This window comes from Mus caroli, chromosome 3 (assembly GCF_900094665.2).
Source record: "Mus caroli chromosome 3, CAROLI_EIJ_v1.1, whole genome shotgun sequence".
Lineage (NCBI taxonomy): Eukaryota > Metazoa > Chordata > Mammalia > Rodentia > Muridae > Mus > Mus caroli.
Genome location: NC_034572.1, coordinates 129,068,781 through 129,075,209, shown reverse-complemented (window position 1 = coordinate 129,075,209; position 6,429 = coordinate 129,068,781). Strand labels below are relative to the sequence as shown.

General features: G+C 41.0%; 1 protein-coding gene across 1 annotated transcript in view; it reads right to left on the bottom strand.

Moving 5' to 3' along the window:
• Nucleotides 1–5,812, bottom strand: part of Slc39a8 (solute carrier family 39 member 8) — a 75,285-nt gene extending 69,473 nt beyond the window's left edge. The window contains exon 1 of the mRNA XM_021157678.1: nt 5,790–5,812. The gene's annotated coding sequence lies outside the window, so the exon portion shown is untranslated. The remainder of the gene's footprint in view (nt 1–5,789) is intronic.
• Nucleotides 5,813–6,429: the final 617 nt, after the last annotated feature.

Sequence of the window (6,429 nt, the reverse complement as noted above, 5' to 3'; positions counted from 1 at the left end):
AAAAAAAAAATTCTAATTCTAGTACAGTAGTTCCCAACCTTCCCAATGCTGCAACCCTTTTAATATAGTTCCTCATGTTGTGATCACACACACACACACACACACACACACACACACACACACACACCATACAATTATTTTGTTGCTACTTTATAACTGCAATGTTACTACTGTTACGAATTGTAATGTTAATATTGTTGGAGATAGAGGTTTGCCAAAGGGGTCACAACCCACAGGTTGAGAGCCACTACTCTCAAGGACAGTACATCTGGTTTACTTGCCTTCTTTTCCCTTCCACTGAGTGAAGGGAGCAGCAACCAATAACACCTGCATGGAGAAGACCCACCGTGACAGTGTGGAGCTTGACTAAGGGACAAAGGGCCTGAAAGCAGGAAGGGGTCATTATAGGAAATTAGAGCCTAAACAAGATCATGAATGTTCCTAAATAGGGGAAGAGATACGCAGAGTCAAAAATGTTTATCCCTAATGGGTCAAGACTATATGTACACACACAGACAGACCGTTAGAGTTCAAAGATAATTCAGGAAGCATTCTTCTCTGTGGGATTTGCCAGAGGCCTCCTGGCAAAGCAATGGCGTGGTGTGGCCTGCAGAGCCAGGACCATTTTACCTTTAGGAATCTGGGCTATAGGCTGGAAAGGAAAGGTGTGTTCTAAGGGAAAATGTAAAGATTGCAGTGAGGCATTGCATGAGCAAAGCCTTGTGATCAGTCCCCAGCACTAAGGGGGGCGCGGGAAGGAGGGAGAGGGAGAAGGAAGGAAAAAAGAAGGAAAGAACGGTTGCAGTGAAGAAAGATGGGGGCTCTTCTTATGTCTGTGGAAGATTGCAAGCAAATAATTAACAGGGCAGGAAACCCTTGAGCTTAAAGAACAGGTAAAAGTTTGACAGAAAGGCAAGAAACGAGTAGACATTGTAAGAAGTGTTAACTAAAACGTCGCCAGAGCCATACGAGACCAAGAACTGTGAGAGCTTTCTTGTCTGCAGATCCTGGGAAATTAGAAGTAAAGACCTGACAGCCAAGGGGAGCCTCCACCTTCCATTGGATGGACGATGCTGATCATCCCTTCTGGGTGCCTTCAGCCAGAAAAAGAAAAAGGGAAAAAGTTTTTACATTAGATGTAGTGGCATGCACCTGTAATCCTAGCACAGGAGGATCAGAAGTTCAAGGCCAGCCTGGCTACATAGAAACACTATTTCTAAGTATCAAGAATCAGTTCCTTGTTCTTGTTAAAAATATACCACACTTAAAATTCTCAAATAAGACACTGTAATGGCTGCAGGCTATTCAGGCACGTCAAGTCACCCATCAGTGCTAGAGACAACACACTGCATGGCCTCTCGGAACTTAATTCTTAATTTATGAAACAGAGATTAACATACTATCTGCCCAGTTTTTTATTGCTGGATAACTGTGAAAACCAGACCAGATAAGGTCTGAAAGGTCCTTACCAGCTGTGCAGCTAAGTGCAGGCCATCTCCTAAACTAAAGGAATAGCATAGTGTGACCTGTGTAACAGATGGAGCCAACTCAAAATGAGAAGGAACCACCAGGGCTATCTCAGCACAAAGGCGGCTTTGTACCTAACAAAATTCTTGAGGGTTTTCCCAGGAAATGATTGCATCAGAGATAGATAGAACCAGAGATAATACCAAGTCTAATCTGATCATTTCATCAGCAAGGAAAGGAAAGTTCATGAGAATGAAGTGACTTGGTGAAATAATACATTTTGGCTGGAACAAAAGTCCAAGCCACTCTCCTCCATTTCACCATCACCACAGGGAAAACGCTGTGCTTTAAAGACTTTACTGGTTGAGCATCCCTTACTTGAAAATCAGACATGTTTGCTATTTCATATTTTTGAGATTTTTGAAATATTTACATAGACTAATTGAAATTTCTAAATTTAAACACAGAATCCACTTATATTTTATTTAAACCTAAAAGGTCATTGTTTATACAATATTCTGAATCTTGTGCATGGTATGAATTGGCATGGCAGCAGAAATTTCCCACCAAAAGTGTCTTACTGGTGTTCAGTTATTTTAGGTTTTAGTAAATTTTGCTAAATTTTAGTTTGTCTGACTGGGGATAGTCATCCATATCCTTGTGATGTAATCATAAATCGCTTGGATTAAATAAATGAACTGGGAAACTATACTGACCTGTGGCATCCCTAGCTATTTATTTTTCATCCTTTTCTTTCATTCTTTACAATAAACCAATATCCTTTGTTCATTTACTCAGTGTTATCACAAAGTTTCTGGGCTTTATCTGTGCAAAATATGTTCGTGCATGAAAAAAAGATTGGATGAATTAATGAAAAATAAGAGGTAAAAGTATGCTGCAAATAATATTAACAACTGTGTGAACCTGTGAGTGTCCTTGCACTTATGTTGATAAGTCAAGAGAAATGTGTGCCAAGTTGTATACAGTGTTGCATTTATGTAAGTAAAGATCTAAGGTCCTGTCCACCAAGTTGTACACAATGTTGCAGTTATAGTGTTAAAGGTCTAGGAGAATGTATACCAAGTTTTATAAAATGTTGAATTTATATTGTTAATATCTAAGGGACTGTCCACCAAGTTGTACACAATGTTGCAGTTATAGTGTTAAAGGTCTAGGAGAATATATACCAAGTTTTATAAAATGTTGAATTTATATTGTTAATATCTAAGGGACTGTCTACCAAGTTGTACACAATGTTGCAGTTATAGTGTTAAAAGGCTAAGGGAAGATATACCAACTGTATTCAATTTTGTCCTACTATGGAGTTAGCTTGAGAATAGACGGTTTGAAAAGGAGGAGTTGGATCTTTCTCTGAAAGGGGTCTTTTTTTTCTTTAAATACTTCTGCAGTATTTCTACTACTGTATGAAAAGTCAGATGCTGCTCAGTGGCGGAGCACATGTTTAGCATGCACATGGCCTTAGGTTCAATCCCCAGTACAAATGGGTCAGCATATATGTCTCACTCTTATAATTAAAAAATAAAACGTTAGGGTGGTGACAGGAGAGTTAAGAATCAACGTGTCTGTCCGTCTATGTGTGTCCACAGTTCTCTGAGGAGCAAACAGGAAGTCCTCTGGCTGTGTAGCTGGCATGCTTCCTTATCACAGAAAGTTGACAAAAATAACAAAGATTTGTCTGGTTAAAAAAAAAAAAGTACCTAAAGGTATCCAGCTCCTTTCACCCCATGAGTCCTGAAGCCCCAGATCTCTGATGGAGAACAGGGTGAGCTGAACAGTGGGTTAGAATATTAATTGTCCACGGAAGGCACGGAAGGCATGCTTCCTGCATCCTAACTCTCCAGGATCAGATCTGAAAGGTTGGTGGAAGTTGAGTTTCTAGGAAGTGTAATCACATGAGAGTAGATTAAATTATTGTTTTTAAGATAAGAAAATACATATCATGCTTATGTTCAGTCATAGACAATTTTATAGAATGAAACGTTGAAAAAGACGAACTCTACTTTAAAGGGAAAAAAATACTTTGTTATGAGCAAATTATTAAATTCAAGTTATCCTAGGCAGCATGTTCTTCCCTAGAAAAGGGTATGTGAACTTTTATATTCACATAACAAGAGATTGTAAATAAGGATAGTCACCACATACAATGGTGGGAGATGAAGTAGGTTGGCTGCAGCCAAGAATGAAAATCTTTTCTATAGGATTCAGAAATTCTCTGGTGTTATGACCTTTAAGGCTAGAGGGCTGCTAAGGTTGGAGACAGTCACAAGAATGTTTGGTCACATACAGAGGTGTGAAAATAAATGAGTGTGAAGGAATTAAGATTGGCCTAGGTAGTTTGGGCTCTCAGCCTCCAGCAAGCCATTTCTCCAATTACAATGTTCTCACTCAGCCAAGATCAGCCTGCAGCAGCTTCATTCAACACAGGTCAAGCACAGTCAGAGAAGTTTAGCTCCTCGGTTGCTCCTGTTGGCCAAGCACTATGTGCATGCAGAAGCCAAATGGTCAGCATCTCGGGAAACTGGGAAGGCCCCTCTCTAAGATCTGATAGGAACAGGATGGGTTAAAGCAAAGGATCTTCAGGGTAAAGAAATAGCTGTCACTAAGATCATTAAGGAAGGAGTCTCTGGGCTGCCTGTTATGATTCTGCTCTCTATTTTCCTTTCTGAGTTCTGAGTATCTGATGTAACACTCACACGCAACACGTAATAGGAGTGTGGTACCTCAAGTTACAATAATTCAAAGCATAGTATGGCCTACAGAAAAAAAAAAAAAACAGTAGCAGAGAGAAGAAGCAGGCGTCCTCACCAGCCGAACAGTCCTCCACTCTTCCGTCAGTCTAACCATCTCTCTTCCCTCTGTCACTACACCCATCCGGTACTTCACAGAATATTTGCTTGCTTGTGTTTGTATTTGCATTCAAAGCGATTGCCTTCAATTTTTATTTTTAATTTTTGGCAAATTTGACTTTATGGCTCTAACTTTGCAGGGCCTGACTACTGACATTTCTAAGGAAGATTGGTCTTAATTCGCACTCGTTGCTCATTGTATGCTTTACCATGTTGCTTTAATGTTATGCCAGATTCCAGCTAAGAAAGTAAATGGCTCATCACACTATAAACAATAACACAGTTATCTCTTCAAATTCCTTCTGAACAAAATAACTGGATCCCATGTTACAAATACTGTTAGGAACAGGGGTAAACACAAACGACCAGACTTTCACTAGTTTTGTGAACACAGACAAAGTTTTCTTCTAAATCAATAGACATACAAAAAAACTAAGACTCCAATGGTAAGTAGTACCATCAACTTTACCCTGGGGGAATGTATGTATGTGTTAATACTTTCCTATATCTAGCTAATGCGTTTAACTGGGGAACATGGACCCAACGTGTACTGTCTTGCTTTCCATAAGACTTAAGACTTAGCATTCACACTATCTTCTACAAGAAAATAAAAAGACCATTGTCTCACAGCTACTTCTACTTCTGTTCAGATCAGTATTGCCAGCACTCACTGTTGAATTAAAATTTAGGCTGTGCTCACCATTAAATTGTCCTGTATAGCAATTTTTGCTCACTCATTTCCAAACTTAACAAATCTCTGGAGCTTTCCACTTGTCCTGACTCTTGGTTCTATTCTACACTTTTCTTTCCCATATAGAGCCATAATCATTTTTAGGACACACAGAGAGAGAGAGAGAGAGAGAGAGAGAGACAGAGACAGAGACAGAGACAGAGACAGAGACAGAGACAGAGACAGAGACAGAGAGAAAGTGAGGGGAGGCAGAGTATGTAGGCCAGGCTGGCCTCAAATTCACAGCCCTACCAGCTCTGCCTCCTGAGTGCTGGCATGTGGTAACCATGCCAGTGACATTTCACTCTCCCTTTGCCCTCCAGACATCTTCCTATACTCTAACTCCCCTTTTATATATGCATAAGCCATCTTCTTCACCAGCCAAGTTGCCTGCTTCCCAATTTCAGTTTTCATTAATATTTAGCAGACTATCTATGAGGCGGACTTCACGGGCACAGAAAATTGAAGGGAAGTGGGAAGGGGGAAAGGAATCTGGTTGAAGCCAGCTGAGGCTCCAGAAGTACAGCCCAGTTCACAGTTCTGCCTTGAAAGATGCTGAGAGACAACGTTCTTTTCTAGAGAGATATGTTCAGGTCCAATGGTGATAATGAAGTTTAAGGCCTGGATGCCTGCGACCTTTAAGGGTGGCTTTACTCCTTTCCCAGGTTATCTCCTGGGACTCTCACAACATGAGGAGAAACTTGTTAGCAGTGAAAACATCTTACCTTCCCGTCCTCCTGCTTGTGAGTGATGCTCTGACCTCACAGGCTGTAAACACACCTGATTCATATCAGAAACCACTTTATGATCTCATTTCCTTAACAATGGAACTTTGGGAACAGTTCTTCCACGTAGCTCCATCACGGGCCCATGTCCTGGAGCCCCTCTTCTTGGAGAAGCACACAAAACCATGCTCCGCAGAGTTTTTACTCTTTCTGGAGTGCCTCTCTTTCTCTAGATCCCTGTGATTGACCCTATTTCTAAAGTCTCCTTCTAATAGACTTCGATGCCCTGGTATCCTGGCTCTTTCTGCAATTGTTTTCTTAGCAGAGCCCAGGACCTGGCTTTACCTGATAGCAGGTTCCTAAAGGACAAGCTAAGCTCCTACACAGCAGGTAGCAGTATTAAGCAAGACTCCAACCCTGCCACTACTGATAGGTGGACTAAGAATGCCAGAATCTGACAAATACAGAGGTGGATGCTTGCAGCCAACCATTGGATTACTAAACACAGGGTCCCCAATGGAGAAGCTAGAGACAGGACTGAAGGAGATGAAGGGGTTTGCAACCCCATAGGAAGAACAATATCAACCAACCAGACCCCCCCAGAACTCCCAGGGACTAAACCACCAGCCAAAGACTACAC